We start from the raw sequence: 17,853 nt of genomic DNA on the forward strand, positions 1-17,853 counted from the left end.
TGAAAAAACAAAACAAAAGAAAAGAGACAGGGTGAGGAATCATGACATCCACCCAATGCCCAATTGGAAAGCGAGCTGTGCAATGAGTGGCAGGAATTTCCTTACAAGAAGAGTTAAGCATCCCTGAGTCCATGACATCCAAGAGATAAGCGATCCCATAGCTCTAGACAATAGAGCAATCCATGACTGCTTTCCATGAAGCAAGCAACACAACTCATAAGTGCATGGCTGTAAAGCATCAGAGTGGCGCATAGCATCAGCGCAGCACATAAAAGTCAGCGGAGAGCATATAGACTCTCCAAGGTCAATCATCAAAAGAGAGCTAGCATCCCGGACACAAGTCAAATGGGGTCTCAAGATCGTATACGGCCTCAGCAAAGCTGAAGACTAACATACGGCTATAGAATCAGCCATAAAGCGCACTGAACGCGCATCAAGAGGCCTGAGAGGTGTCTGTGTCTCATAAAAGACAGCATGACGGCTTCCTATAACTTGCTAGGCATCTAAATCCCAAAACCTGTAAGCTGTAAAGTCACCATCTCCATAACCAAGGAGTATGCATTTGTGTGACATAGGCTCATGTGGCACACTTACAGATGCCTAGCAGCCAAACATCCTCAAGTGATCATAGGAGGGTCTCATGCCACTCCATGCCTCATGTGGAGTAATAATATCCAAAGAGAAACACGATGTCTGATTAACCAAGTAGACTTCCATCATAAGGGCCTCAACATCAAAGCCATAAGACAACCTAGCCGTGTTAAGCATAGAATCAACCTTTGCCTATAAAGTCAGGCACATGCCATGAGCAATCCCATAATACCATGGGCATAAGAAATCAATGCCATATTGCTAACAAGAGATCCATAAGCTGGGAGAGATAGCATGACTCTCATAATCCATCTGCAAGTATCTAGGCTTGCTACCAACAGAATCCATAAACCTATCAAGCATAGTAACAATATCCTCAATCCGTACCAAAGGGTAAGCCCAAATATTGTGGGTAGCATGATCCATGAAGGTCACAAAATACGACACTCCACCAAGTGACTAGGAAGAAATAGGTCCATATATTGCAACATGGACTAGATCTAGAGGAGCATGCCTCACATGATCGCCATAAGCCAAAGAGGCTCTGCACGGACCATGAGTACAATGAGGGCAAGTAGCATGGGGAAGAGCAGGCAATAAGCCCATATCACATAAATCATCCATCTTAGTGTGTCGTACATGGCCTAGGTGAAAATGCCATAACAATGCATGTGGTATCTGCATAGAATCTCCCACATGAGAGACATGCATTACATAATCATTGCCATATCTAGCACCTCTAGTCAATACCAAGCAACCGCGATGGATTTTCCATGAAGTATCCCCAAGAGATACATAATATCTTGCACCATGTAGCTAACTGACAGAGATCAGGCTCTTACTGAGCATAGGTATATGCAAGACATCATGGAGCATAAGAGAAGACCCATTTGGCAAAGTCAAGTGTATATCCCATGTATATCCCCTCTACCAATAACATGACAATCTTGCTCAAGGCCTAAAGAAATACATATGTCAACCTCCCTGTAAGAAGAGAACCAAGCTCTATGCAGAGTAACATGACAAGATGCCATACTGTCTAAAAGCCAATCAAAGGTATAGGCCATATCACTGAGCAAGTAATCTGTAGGGTAACACGATGCCATGAGTCTAGGCTCGGCTACATCATCATGGGTAACTACATGCACCATACCACTATCGATAGTGGTCTCACCTACTGTATCATTGACTCTGCTCTCATGTCTAGTGCGGCGCAATATTTTTTGCTCTCTAATCCACTTGAAGCATTTACGCTTTGCATGCCCTGTCTTTCCAATATCAAAGCAAATAGAACCTACAAAACCTATAGAAGAGGACAATTGCTCTGTAATAGCATGAGTAGGGCCATCCAATATATCCAAGGAGCTCAAAGAATCATGGGAACTCTCATCAGAGAGAATAGGCTCATCAAGAGGACTGTCTGCATGACTAGAAGAGCTGGAAGTCGTCATAGCATATTGCAAAGGGGACTCATCCAAACTAGAAGGGGAGAACACAAAGGCATCAACCATGGATGCAAAATCTCCCACACAGACAAGCCTAGCAAACAAAAGCATGACATATCCAACCACTACAGCTCAAAGCCATAAATGCATAAGCATCCCCGAAACATAGGAGTATACATAACTTTGCAGTGTCTCATACCATGTACTGACGCACATGTCCAGCCAAGAACGGCACATGGCAAATAAACCTGCGAGAATAAAGCTCCAATAAAATCCCAAATATCTATGTAAAAGCATCCAGATAAGAGGCTCTGTAAAATACATAGCAGCAAACCATGTACATACACGGGTGGCTATAAAGATCAACTGCTCCTAGACATACACGGGCAATAGCAGCCCAAATAGCATAGATGCCATGCAACAGAGAAGTAGGACAACCATAACTGTAAATCCCAAGCACTATCCAAGTCCATTGATCAGTAAGTATGCCGCATATCAAATGTAAATGAGCAATCACAACTCAATAGGCCACTGCCAAAATAAGAGAGCAGTTCACTGCTCAATATCTGTAAGTGCATCCAAGTAATATCCAAGATCCATAATCAGAGCATCAAATCCCATATAGCATCCAAGGTTGTAACGAAAAAAGCCAAGTCAATGTCCAATTGCTCAAGGGAATACTCAAATGAATGTCGAGAGAAGCTCAAACAACTGCCATCCAAAGCCAAAGCATAAAGCATTCACCAAGTCATCATAACCTGTGTTGGGTAGCCTAGGCATAAACCATGTCATAGATGAAATGCCAACTACAAAGAAGTGACAGTCAAACCCAAATAAAGTTCTAATCTCAACTCAAAATCATTTCGAATCATAAAAAAGACATGTAGCATAGTCCAAATGCGTGAATACATCAACCCAAGTAGCTGAGAGCACCCCATTTGCAATATGCATAACCTAGAAAATATTTAAATAGCTTCAGCCCTAAAGTTTACCCCAACAGTCAGGACCCTAGGTCCCGAATTTGTGTGAATCACAATAGGTTCGGCCATGATGCCATGCATTGTAAACTATAGAGGAGACTCCCATACTCGCAACTATACAATCAGCCTTACCTAGTGAATAGGCTGCCAAACTTCTTCAGAAGGGGAGCCCCATTGGCTCTCCCAGCACCAATGACACCAAGCCAATCATTTCTAGAAAGGAAATTAACCCTACAAGCATCCTTATACCACCTAGACCCTACATGGACCATCCACCTAGTGACACTCCAATCCAATATGAGGAGCCAAACAACGAAGAGCCTTATGTACACCCTTATGTATCGTATGATGAAGAAGGCAATGTAGCTCTTATGGATTACTGATCAGTACTAGTGATGGCATTAGGTAGAGGAAGAGGTGGAGGCCTAGGGGGGCAGACCCAAGAACCAATCACGTGTTGGACTTGTTGTCACCCACCAGGGCATGTTTCTTCATGCTACCCCAAAAGGGAGCAAGCAAGTCAAGACAAGGCTGATCTCATATGGGCTAAATGTGGAATCACTCATCTCTTTATTGATTTCCCTAGACATAAGCCATCTTCTAGTTTGGAAAATGAGCCATCAATTCCATTGGGTTTGTTTAGTGTTGAGACACTCGATGGAGAGGCCATGCATATCCCATTGCGTGTCATGACCTACACACAAACCCAACAGGCCGACATATCATTGCCAGGGCCTAGCAACTTAGATGCAACCTCAATAGGAAAAAAGAGCCGGAGATGAAGAAAGAAGAGACCAGATGCAAAGGTCACACTAAAAACGGAGAGTGCCATGACACTGCCTGCTAGAAAGAAAGTGACCGACACAGAGACAGAAACATCAGCTCCAAAGACGGTTGAGAAAGGAAGTGCAAGGGTCAGTGAATACCCCAACCTAAAGAGCCAACTCAAAGCCATCAAAAAGATGGAGTGAGTGAAGGAAGCCCAGGAACACCTAAAAGATGCCGAGCCCATATTGGAGAATGAGATCGATGATCTCTCAAGCATAAGCATGCCAATGTCACCTCCACAACCAAAATCGAGAGATGCGGTGGCACCACAAACAGTACCACATAAACAAAGCCTAAACACTACAGGCTAGCAAATCAACCAAAGCCATTGGCCAGGAAGCATAGAGACAAGAGTGTGGCAAGTAGCTCGAAATCTCCTCACCTCACTAGTAACCACCCTTGTGATGCTAAACCTAGGAGATCTCCTTAGGTAGCATTGGTCACTATGGCAGGAGCTAAAACAGTAGGTTCAAGGACCAATGGGGCAAGGTGCCACTAACTTGAATGAACACCATGCAAAGCACAGATACCTAGTCTGACGCTACACTCAGTGCCAAAATCCTTACACGTCAATGCTTTCTAGGAGGGCACTGAAACACATGTTGTCTTGCCAGTCTTAGCTCTAGGCAACACCACAAGGAAAGGGATCATGGACACAGGAGCAGGAGTCAGAGTGCTAAGCCATGCAGTGCTCTAGCAACCCACCAATTGAAGACGGCCAGGTTTAATGTCACTCTACCTAATGGAACAAAAGTGAAGCCATTTGGCATGTTAAAGAATTGGCTAGTAAAAATTGTAGGAGTTTGATTCTCGATTGATTTTATAGTCATGAAGGGAGTGGACTATGATATCCTACTAAGTTGACCCTGGATGCCCAATGCACAAGTCATAGAAGACTAGGGCAATGGTCTAATCTTCCTAGGAAATCCAACAGAAGTTGTAAGAATAGAAATTGGACATGTGGAAGCCCATGCAAGTTGACCTAGATGCCATCTCTACTATGCTGAAGGGTGACAGCCCAAATAGAAAATCTTATAGGCCACTGACTAAGTATATCCCTTGTCCTGAGGATGAGGAAGACTAGATGCATGTCCTTGTATAATTGACCTACTATTCTCAAATAATGAGGAGTACGAACAAGCCATCAAGGTAATTGGCAAGGCCAACAATGTGCCCTTAGTGCCAGTCTATATGATGGCTAGAAGCTCATGTAGAAAACCCAATTCTATCACATTCCAAGTACTCAACAATAAGTGAAAACTCCATGTGATCTTAGAGCACCTGATGACAAGTTAGTTGGTAACTCATCAACAAATCTTAAACCACTCAAAGATCTCTTGAAGGAACCTAGTGGTGATGGACCAAAGTGCACGACTTAAACTTGATGTACAATCGGTTCTCAATCACACCGATGAGAAGAAGCTTGAGTATCAAGACTTAGGAGATGGTGGATAGTCAGATGAAGGCGATTCTAATGACGAGTACGAGGACTATTGCTCCTTCAGTGATGAGAGTGAAGGGGATATTGATACAATAGAACACAACTTTGAGGGATGTATAATCAAGCAAATATGAGTAGATTCCAAACCGCGCAAGGGAAATTCCTTTAGAATCAAAAAAGGAGTCATCCGCATGGATTGCGATCGCACTTGGTTAGAGCACTAGGTGCGATGCAAGTAGGACTAGTCCAACCAAGCATTGCACCCATATATAGGATGGATTCACCTTCCAAGCTATGGCCACCAGGAGAGACTCCCTCTTTTAGCAAAGATAGAGAGTTTGATTCTGAGTTGGAAGTGAGCTCAAACAATGATCTTGAGATACCTCAACATGCTAAGACTAGATGCACCAAAGGGGACCTATCCATTCACCTGAGGTGCCAAAGGTTAAAGGAGGAAAGGAGAAAATAGCCTAGGGACCACATAGGCAGAAGAGTAAAGAGAACTGCAAGACCTACCAAAGAGGTTCACTAAGTTCAAAAAAGGCAATAGAGTAGTGATATTGCTAGGCACCAAACACTAGGGGCAAGCAAGTGAACCAATCAAAGAACCCGCCAAGGTCAAGGAGGTCAATTTAGCTAAGGAAGGGGAAACCCCTCGACCTATCTTTATTGCCAATAACCTAACTGAGGAAGAGGAAGAAAGTCTCATTGCTCTCTTGCGAGAGTATATAGATGTCTTTTCTTGGTCTCTCGAGAACTCAAGGGGGTCAATCCGAGTGTAATGACTCTGTTAACCTCAAATCGAAATGGCAAAAAAATAAAGGAAAAAGCGCAAAAAGAACAAAAAGAGAGCAAAGGCATAGAGGCAGCCTCAAAAACTAAACTAAGGAAAAAATAGCAATTTTAAAGGAAAGGTGCCTCAAAAACTTCAAAAACTCTTGTAAAAGAGCTCCAGGCTCCCTCCTGTGCCACTTGTAAAGGAATAGACTGGTATAGACATGAAGCAAGAGGAGGGAATTAGGAAAAGGGACCTTGCCACAATGGCTGGTCATGTAACAAGGGATGGGCGCCCATGGAGGTTTTAGGGTTTGTAAGTATAAATTTTGAAAAGTGAATGAAAGCTCATTCTTTGGTGTGTGGCTAACAAGAGGCTTCTCTTCTTCTTGCTAGTGTGCGTGCTCTTGAGGGAGGGAGTGTGAGAGTGTGAGGGAGTGTGTGAGTGTGTGGGAGTGAGGGAGTGAGGGATCAAGAGGGTGAAGCTCTTCACCATCTTCTCTTCTCTTTTTCTCTCTCTTCCCTTCCCTTCTCTTACCTTGCACGTGGCTATGGAGAATGGAGCTTGGAGATGGAGGAGGCTTGAGGATGCTTGAGCTAGCATCTAGGATTGTTGGGCTATTGACTTGTGTGAGGGAGGAGGCAACTCGTTTCGGCTCTTCACCATCTCCACTTCTCTTTTTCTCTCTCTTCCCTTCCCTTCTCTTACCTTGCACGTGGCTATGGAGAATGGAGCTTGGAGATGGAGGAGGCTTGAGGATGCTTGAGCTAGCATCTAGGATCGTGGGGCTATCGACTTATGTGAGGGAGGAGGCTTGAGGATGCTTGAGCTAGCATCTAGGATCGTGGGGCTATCGACTTGTGTGAGGGAGGAGGCAACTCATTTCGGCATCAAGGTAAGCTCACTACACCCCAAGAGGATTGACAACATGTCAGCTAGGTGAGAGATAGCCATGAGAGCTCACTTGGAACGCTTGAAGAAATAAGTGGTTCGTGGGTCTTGGCAGTTGAGCGAAAGCTTCCACATTTTTGTTCCATTGCCGGGACCGACGGATTCAAGCTTGAGCCCTCACGCGCCGCATATCAAGCATCAAAGTAAGGGATTCATCCCCGAATCGGAGCTTGAGGTAGGTAGGAAGTTTGGGTTTTTTTATCTTTGAAACAAGTATTTTGGGTGATTTTGCTGGTTTGATGATTGAAAAAGATGGAGAAATCATTTCAATTTTTTGCCTTCGACCTTGTTGCATTTAGAGTAGGATAGGATTAGAAAACCAGATAGGAAAAGCATAGGGTTTGCTGCTGTAAAATAGGGTAAAACAGGGCACAAGTCATGCAAAAATGGAAAAAAAAAGAGTGCTTGGGATGTTAATGTTGGAAAGTGAGTGATTAGGGACCCCAAAACCTTACCCAGCAAGGGATTTAAGAGCCAAGGGGACTAGGAAGAGCTCATTTCATGCCCTGACATTGAGAGAGAGTGAGACTGTGTTTCCAGCATTGATTTGATTCGATCTTGCCTTTGAGAAGCTCTCCGCACGATTCAAGTACATCAGGACCTCTCTGTTATGTATTTGTTGTGATCTGGAAGGCATCATGCTTAGTGACTGTGAGGATCGTTAGATTCAACGAAATCATTCCCGATGTGGCTGTCATCGTGCATGGCTCGGCCCATTTGAGTGTCGGCGATTCTGGGCCGAGTCCCAAAATCGACCCTCAGACCATTTGGCCAATCGGCCCTCAGACCATCCATCCATTCAGCCCACTACACTCGGACGTCTTTCACTCGGCCTGTCCGAGTGAAGCATTCGAACCAACTTTGAAATTCAACCCTCGGCCCTATCGACTCGGCCCAACCCCACTCAGACAAGCTGACATTTGGCCCAGCCAAATTCACCACTCAGTCCATTAGCCTCAGCCCTCGGCCCTCGGCCCACTTGACTCGCTCGGCCCACCTGACTTGACCACTCAGTCCTTAGACTACTCGCCTACAACACCATTCGACCCTCGACCAATTAGCCTCGGCCCATTAGCCTCAACCCACTTGACTCCGCCCACCTGACTTGACCACTTAGCCTACAACACCATTCGACCCTCGACCAATTAGCCTCGGCCCATTAGCCTTGGCCCACTTGACTCGGCCCACCTGACTCGACCACTCAGCCCTCAGACCACTCAGCCTACAACACCATTCAACCCTCGACCAATTAGCCTCAACCCATTAGCCTCGGCCCTCGACCCTCTTGACTCGGCCCTTGGCCCTTGGCCCTTGGCCCATTCAGGCTAGTTACCATTCGGTCCTCGGCCATATCCGAGTGAATTCACTCGGCCTACAACCCCATTTGGCCCTTGGCCCATCCAAGCGACACACTCGGCCCCTGGAACTTGAATGAATAACCCAAAGACATACAAGATGGCCAGACATGGATCAACAAGCCTACTAGGCCTAAAACAAAGCGAGAGGGTGCATAAGCCGTTTAGACACCTGTTTTCTGCACTCACCCTGAATTTTTGCACCCAAAGTACACTTAAGGACAACAAAAAGCTTGATTGAGCACAAGTGCATGGGAAAGAACACACACATCAAGGAGAGGTAAATTGGATTGGATGCAATAAGTCAAGGAACTCACTCAAATAAACACCTCAAGGAACCCACCAGTAGGAGAAGATCCCAAGACATTGATGGACAACCAAGGTACAGAGTAGGACCAAGCAAGCAAGCACTAAAGAAGTGGATCTCACCAGCTTGTGCAACCTAATCGATAGCTTGGTGGAGCACAAGAACGCGATCATGTCAGAGGAAAGCTCAAACCCAGGCCGAACGAGGGACTCGATTTAGGAGTTTTTCCAGAGGTGATTCAACAGCTGGTAAGCAACTACGATGCACACACTCGATATGAGCACCGCGGTAGAACAGCAGAAGCCATCATAACAGACTTGGAGGAGGAATGGAAGCTAGCCCACAAGGCATTGCAAGGCATAGTGAAATACAACCATGACCAGCATGCTAGGAGCTTAAGGCAAAATGCAGAATTGCACAAGGTACAACGGATGCTGAACCTGGCAGGTGGGAATCGGACCGATCACAAGAGAGCCCTAGAAGGAGACTTGACATTGAGTGAGCTTCTCATGAAGCGATTGCTCGATAACACCACAGCAGAGCAAAGTGTTGTAGCACTAGCAACATCATTACTAACATGATTAGGAACAAACTAAGGCTCTAAGGGCCAGTCTAGAATCCCAATCGTTGCAAATTAACTCGACAAGTACCAACCCCACGACGACCCATACAGATTTGTAGAGCAATTCGAGCAAGTCTACAAGACCAATGGCCTCATCAACTTGACTCAACGCTCTCAAGCATTTTGGTTTTGCTTAGGCGACAAGGGTAGGACTTGGTACATGAGTCTAGATGCTAGAGAACGAGCAGATTTTAATGGCCTCAAAGACCTCTTCATCAAGAGGTTCTCCGAGCCCAGATACTTTGACAAGATGCTAATGAGATTGATGAATGTCAAGCAAAAGGAGAAAGAGAACATTCATGACTATGTCACCCATGTAAGGAGCCTCTTCAAGAGAATCCCTGTGGGCAAACAGCCTACCGAGAGAGCAGTGTCCACTGTATTTATTAGTGGAGTACGAAGCGAGGAGCTATATAGGGCCTTGGTAGGTAATTCGAGCTTGCAGCAAGACTCAATAGCTAGGGTGTTTGAAGAGGCCATTTGAGTGGATGACCAGTAGCTCAAATTCAAAAGAAACCAACTCACAAAGTTTGGAGAGAGCGTCAGCCTCTAACAAACAATTAGGTCCGAGAGCCCAGGACAAGGAGAAGGCCTCTGAGACAAACCAAGACTTGACTAAGGTGAAAATGGAGATAGCCAAACTGCATGATATGTTGAGAATACCAACGCGCCCGCACGTACAATGAGTGTATTGTGGAGGAAGCCACTTGCCGGCAGAGTGTCAAGACCCTAGGTCACGACCTTGCGCTAATTGCAGTAGATTTGGTCACGACATTGTGCATTGAAAATTACCAAGAATACTCCCTTACTCACAACCCTACAGTCAACCATACCTAGCGAGAAAACCCCAACAATTCTTTGGAAGGGTGGCCCCATTGTTCCTAGAATGGACATAAATCCTATAGGCATACCAAGTCTGCATAGTCCCTACGTGACTCATCCGTGCCAGTCCACTATGTGGAGGAGCCAAATGAGGAAGAGACTTACATATACCCATACGTCTCGCACGACAACTAGGGCAATGCAGTCCTTATGGACTATCAACCAGTGCTGGTTATGGTGTTAGGAAGAGGCCAAGGTAGAGGCCTAGGAGGGCAGACGCAAGATCCAATCATAAGTTGGACTTGCGGTCATCCAGGTCACGTCTCATCACATTGCCCTGAACGGGAGCAACCAAATAGAGATAAGCCAGACCTAAGATGCCGAGAGTGCAGAATCACTCATCTCTTCATTGGCTGTCCCAAGCAAAACCATCCTCAAGTTCAACCAACGTGCCATCTGTCCCATTGGGGCTATTCAGCGTCGAGAATCTTGATGGGGAGGCCACACCTACCCCATTGAGTGTCATGACCCAAGCACAGACAAAGCAGGCTAGCATATCATTGCCAGGTCCAAGCAACCTTGATGCAGCCTCGATGGAGAAGAAGAGCTGTAGATGGAGAAAGAAGAAACCCGAAGCTAAGATCACGCTGAAAACTGAGATTGCAACCACTCTGCCTGCTGGAAAGAAGGTTACTGACGCAGAGGCAAAAACCTCAGTCCCTAAGACGGCTGAAAAGGGAAGTGCTAGGGTAGGGGAGTACCGCATCCTAAGCACCAACTAGAGGCTATCGAGAAAGTGAAGGAATGGGTAAGAGAGGCCTAAGAGCACCTAAAAGATGCAGAGCCCATCCTAAAGAACGAGATCAAAGATCTCTCCAGCATAGGCATGCCAGTATCACCCCCTTGACCGAAAGCAAGAGATGCAGCTGCGCTGCAAGCGGTACCGCTTAAGCAAAGCCTCAATTCTACATGCCAGCAAATCAGTCATGGCCATTGGCTAGGACAATCCGGAATAGGAGAAAGACGAGCCATCAATGACCTCCTTAACACATTGGTGACACCCCTATGATGCTAAGCCTGGGAGACCTGCTTAGGTCACATTCCACCCTATGGCAAGATCTGAAGCAGTGGGTTGAAGGATCACGAGACCAAGCTACCATAGACCTACACGACCATGATGTAGAGACACAAACACCAAGCCTGACGTTGCACTCTATGTCTAAGTCCTTGCATGTTAATGCTTTTTGGGAAGGCACTGAGACGCATGCGGTCCTACCTATCTTAGCCCTAGGCGACACAACTCGAAAGGGGATTGTAGACATAGGAGCGGGGATTAGTGTACTAAACCACACAATGCTTCAGACATGGGGAAACCCACCTATGGAGACCGCCAGGTTCAATGTCACACTAGCGAACGGTATGAAAGTGAAACCGTTCGGGGTACTTAAAAATTGGCCGGTGAAGATCGCAAGTGTCCAGTTCTCAATTGACTTTATATTCGTGAAGGGAGTAGACTACGATATCCTCTTAGGCCAACCCTGGATGTGCAATGCCAGAGTCATCGAGGATTGGGGTAACAGCTTAATCTTCCTGGGCAATAGGATGGAAGATGTGAGGGTAGAGATGGACATGTGGAAAACCTCACCAGTTGACTTGAATGGTATCTCTGCAATGCTTAAGGGTAATGCTCAGGTCAAGAATCCCTATGGGCCCTTGACCAAGTATATTCCATGCCCAGAGGATGAGAGAGACTGGATGCATGTCCTTGCTACAATCGACATGTCATTCTTAGATCATGAGGCATACGAACAAGCCATCCAGACAGTTGGCAGGACAACAGCCACACCCTCTACACCAATCTGCATGATGGCAGGAACCCTTTGTGGGCGACCTAAGCCTGACACATTCCAAGTGCCAATTAACAAGAGGGAATTCCAAGAGATTCTGGAGTATTTGACTGGCACGCTAGCTGGCAATCCAACAGCAAACTTCAAGCTACTCCAAGATCTGCTAGATAGACCTAGGTGGCAATGGACCAAGGTGCATGACTTAAGCCTCATGTACAATTAGGCCCTTGTCTCTGATCAAAGACAAGATTTGTGCCAAAACCTAGCCGACGATGAGCAGTCGAACGAAGATGATTCCACAGATGAGTACGAAGATTGTCATTCCTTCCATGATGAAAGTAAGGGTGAAATAGACACGATGGAATACGACACTGAGGGATGAGAAATAGAACAGATACGAGAGGACTCCACACCACAAAAAAAGGGTGCCTCTAGGATGGAACGAGGGGTCATAGACATGGAATGTGATCGTGCATGGTTGGAACACACAGGAGCCATAGATTTCGAACGAGCAGGCCTAACCTGACCAGGTACAACATGAGTGCTTAGAACAGAGTCACCCTCTGAGCTGCAACCGCCAGGAGAAACCACCTCTTCTAGAAAAAATGGTGAGTTTGATTCCGAGTCAGAAGTGAGCCCAGATAGCGACCCGGAGATACCTCGACCATCCAAGACCAGACGCACCAAGGGGGACCTACCCGTCCACCTGAGGCACAAATGGTTGAAGGAAGATAGGGCAAAACAGCCTAGGGACACACAAACAGAGGAGCAAAGAAAGTAGCACAATCTCACGAGGAGATTTACGAAGTTCAAGAAGAGTAATAGGGTAGTAATCTTGTTGGGTGCCAAACACCAAGGGCAAATGAGTGAACCCATTGAGGGACTAGCCAAGGTCAAGGAGGTGAACCTAGCATAGGAAGGAGAGGCACCCCGACTGGTCTTAATTGCTGATGACTTGACTAAGAAAGAGGAGATAAGTCTTGTTGCTCTCTTGCAAGAGTATGTAGATGTGTTCGCTTGGTCCCTAGAGGAGCTTAAGGGGGTGGATCCAAGTGTAGTGACCCATAACATACCCATGACACCAGATGCAACACCGGTCAAGTAGCAACCATACTCGATGAATCCAAAACATGCTCATATAGTCAAAGAAGAGATTGACAAGCTGATGAAAGCAGGATTCATTTACGAAATCAAGCACATGGACTAGGTGTCGCCCATAGTCATAGTGATGAAGAAGAACGGAAAGATTAGAGTGTGCATCAATTACAAGAAGGTGAGCGTTGCCACTAAGAGAGATAATTACCCATTGCCTTACACTGAGCACATGCTTGAAAGAGTGGCAGACAAAGAGGCCTACAACTTCCTAGTGTCAAGAATCGCGTGGTGGGGGACTTTCTCAAGATGTTGCGCTGAACACACATAGAATGCACAAGGAGAAGCTCACTCAAGAGACAAGAAGAGAGATGGAGGCCGAAACATTTTCTTGTTAGTTTCCTCTTCTTCTTCCACACACTTTACAATGTATACAAAGTATAGATAAGATACAACACAAAGAAAAGTTTCCTACTAAGTCAAACAATGCATAACCGACTACACTAGTCAATTGGCGGGCGCTATATCTATGCCAGTTGTAAATAGGTGTAACAACCTGAATAAAATAAGTAATGAGTCAATGGCCATGTGAGAGTCATAATGACCATTGACATGCTAAGTGTAGATGTGTGGACCCATCTAACCAGGCAGTCCATCATTAATGTCTGCATGTGTTGAGCTTGTTATCTAAACACTCCCCCTCAAGCTCAACTGCATCTCTGCAACTCCAAGTAAGCTTCGAAACTTTTGAAGCTTCTCTGTACCAATGCCTTGGTGAAGATGTTAGCTATCTGATCCTGTGTGCTGACATACACCAAGTCAATCTCACCTGCTAGTACCTTCTCTCTCACAAAGTGGTAGTGTACCTCAATATGTTTTGTCCTAGCATGGAACACAGGGTTCCTAACCAACTGTATACTACTCATGTTGTCACAATAAATGACAACTGGACCTTCCACCTGCACATCTAAATCAGCCAATAACTTTTGCAGCCATACTACCTCACATGCTGCAATAGCAGCACCTCTATACTCAGCCTTTGTACTCAACAAAGCAACTATAGATTGCTTTTTGCTGCTCCAAGTAACTTCTGCACTACCAAGAGAGAACATGTATCCACTGGTAGATCTTCTATCAGACATACTACCAGCCCAACCTGCATCTATGTATCCAAACACCTGTACATCTGTACCAACCTCATAGAAAAGTCCATAATGTAATGTGGACTTCACATATCTCAATATGCGTCTAACTGCATCCAAATGTGGCTTTCTAGGTACTTGCATAAACTGACTCACAAGACCAACAGCGTAGCTCAAGTCTGGCCTTATAATGGTCATGTAGATCAAACTCCCCACTATCCTCCTAAACATAGTAGAGTCTTCTATCTCATCCCCAACATCAGCACTCAACTTTACATTCTGCTCCAACGAGACTGAAAGTGGTTTGCATGCTGTCATACCATACTTGGACAACATATCCAAGCCATAGTGTCTTTGGGATAGCCATATACCATCATCACATCTGATCACCTCAATGCCAAGGAAGTACCTTAGCTCACCTAAATCCTTCATCTCAAACTTCCTCTTTAAAAATTCCTTGACTTCAGCAATCCCACTATCACTATCACCTGTAATAATCAAGTCATCCACATAGATGACTATGATGACCAAACCTGCATCTCCCTTTCTCACATAAAGTGAGTGATCAGCATCAAAAACATAAAAGCCAATATTGATAAGATACTCTCTGATCTTGTCAGACCATGCTGTAGGTGCTTGCTTGAGCCCATAGAGCACCTTCTTCAACCTGCACACATACGTGGGATGCTCTAAGCCTTTTGCAACCAGCCTAGCTTTGTACCTACTAATAGAACCATCTGCATTGTGCTTAATCTTATAAACCCACTTACATCCAATAGCTTTCTTGCCCTTTGGCAATGATACTAGATCCCAACTCTTATTGGCCTCTAATGTAGCCATCTCCTCATCCATTGCTGCATCCCAATGAGTATGACCAACAGCATCCTCAAAATAAGTGGGCTCAACATCCTCAACTAGTTTCACCATATAAGCATAATGGTGAGCTGCATAACCTTCAAAACCAAATCTTTTAATAGACCCTGCTAGATCTGCGTACCATCGGATCACTCAATGGAGCCTTTACATTACTATGAGCTCTCTGTACACCTGGTGTCCTGATAGAAGGAATACCAAGCTCATCATCCAAGCTTTCTGAGCCACTAGAGTCTCCATCAAGAACTGCATCAATGCCATCTGACACTTTATTCTTTCCTTTCTCTTTACTTGTAGTGCTACTAGCTGCACCTGAAGATGTAGAGCTACTCCTTAGTTTCCCAGACCAAGGACTACCAGATGATGTCTTTGGTCCACTAAGAGCCTGTGATTCTTGCTTTTCAACTTGCACATGAGTGTCATGATCATCATCATCATTCAATGCATCACCACTAGATGCATACCAACTGCTCATTTCATCAAAGATGACATCCCTGCTCACTCTGAACTTACATGTGACAAGGTTATAACAGCGATACCCTTTGTGCTCTAAAAAGGATCCAATAAAGACACATTTTTCTGCCTTTGGATCAAGCTTCTTCCGTAGCTCATCTGGCACATGAATATATGCAACACAACCAAATACCTTCAAGTGCAATACATCAGGCTTCTTGCCAGTAAAGCATTCTTCAAGAATCATCCCATGAACTGCAGCTGTGGGAGTTCTATTCATAATATAGACAGTAGTATGGATAGCCTCAGACCAAAAATGTTTGGGCATATTCTTTTCAGCCATTAATGCCCCTGCAACTTCTGCAATATGCATGTTTTTTCTTACTGCAACACCATTTTGCTGTGGGGTATACCAGCATGTGAACTGTCTCTTTATCCCATGAGACCTCAACTCATTCGAGAGGCACTCTCCCCCTCCATCTGACCTCAAGCACTTTACTTTCAAGCCTGTTTCTCTTTCAACTGCAGCCTTGAAAGTTCTAAAGTGCTCAAATGCTTCACTCTTTTCCTTCATAAAATATACCCACAGCTTTCTAGAACAATCATCAATGAATGTGACAAAGTATGAACTGCCTCCAAGAGATACATTTTGTGTAGGCCCCCAATATATCTGTATGCACAACATCAAGGATATTTCTGCTTACATCTCTGTCATGTGAAAAAGGTTGTCTTGCATGCTTACCAAACTCAATGCTTCGCATATCTTATGAAATTCTGCAATTCTAAATGTAGGCAAACCTGTAATCAACCCTTTGGACTACATTAATTTCAGCTTTTGTTTATTTGCATGTCCAATGTGTTTGTGCCAAATTTCAATATCTGCAACAACACCTTTTCCTTTAGTATACATAGCAGCATTCATAGTAGGAATTCCAGCATCCAGAGTAAACATACATCCAACTCTACTTACCTTTGTAACCAACCTGCACTTGTCATTGAAGTCTTCTACAAAGCAGCCCTTTGCATTAAATCTGACTTGCAACCCTTGCTCTACCATCTGACTGACTGACACCAAGTTCTTTGTAATAGATGGCACATGTAATACATCTCAAAGACACTTTGTCTTACCATCATGCAAGGACAAGGGAACTTTTCCAATGTGTGAAATTGGGTGGCATGAATCATCACCCGTCTGCACATAACCTGTATTTTGCAAATCCTGCATCTCTCCAAACCATTCTGCATGGCTAATCATATGATTGGATGCACCTGAATCAACATACCAAACATCATCATGTGTTCCCTTTCTTGTAACAGCATTCAGCATATGCTGCATAACAAACAGATGCTCATTTTTATCTTCATTGTATGGTGAAGACGATGCATAGTTTCCATACTGTAATTTACCACTACAAATATCATCCTTCTTTGCATAGCAATGGGCTGCAATATGGCCTGTTTTGCCACAATAATGGCAAACAATAGCAAAATTTCCAAAACCTCTATTCTGCCATCCACCTCTTCCTCTAGAGCTCCCCGTGCCTCTAAAATTTCCTCTGCCTCCAGAAACCTGCATTTCACCAAACTGTTGATTGAACCTATTTTGCTGGTTATTGCCAGCACGTCCCATACTACGACCTCTCGAAGAGGATCTACCACGTCCCCTTCCTGAACTCGAGTAAAATGCTTGGACCTGCTCACCATTTCTTTCAGACGAATCACCCTTCATATTGATCTCTTCAATAATCATGAGAGAGATTAGCTCATCAAAATCTGGAAATGGCTTTCGTACATATACTGAAGTAACAAATGATTTCCATGCCTTCTCATTGTTAAGGCCACTCAGAGTGGATGAAATCAAATCATAATCATCCGACATTGCATCAATCACTGCTAAAGCATCTACAATGCTCCTCACCTTTAACACATACTCATTGACAGACATTATTTCTTTCTTCAAGGTATTCAACTCTTGCTTGAGTTGAATCTTTCGTGCCTTTGTATTTACTGAAAATATGCTCTCAAAAATTGTCCAAGTTGCATGTGAAGTTTTTGCATTCCTTATATGTCCCAGCATAGTATTATCAATTACTGCAGATAGCTAGTACATCACCTTTTTTTCTTTCACGTTCCACTCTTTCCATACTTTTAACTCACAGTCGGAGGGATACCCATCTATGGATCCTTTTCTTCACACTCATCATAAAGGCCCTTTCCAATGAGGAAGTTCGTCACACGGAACTTCCATGAAGGGTAGTTGTTCTTATCGAGCTTCTCAATAATGGGATTTCCACTATTCTCTGCCATTATCACAAATAAGGATATAACA

This window comes from Lygodium microphyllum, chromosome 21 (assembly GCF_053477565.2).
Source record: "Lygodium microphyllum isolate KBCC chromosome 21, Lygodium_microphyllum_v1.1.10, whole genome shotgun sequence".
Lineage (NCBI taxonomy): Eukaryota > Viridiplantae > Streptophyta > Polypodiopsida > Schizaeales > Lygodiaceae > Lygodium > Lygodium microphyllum.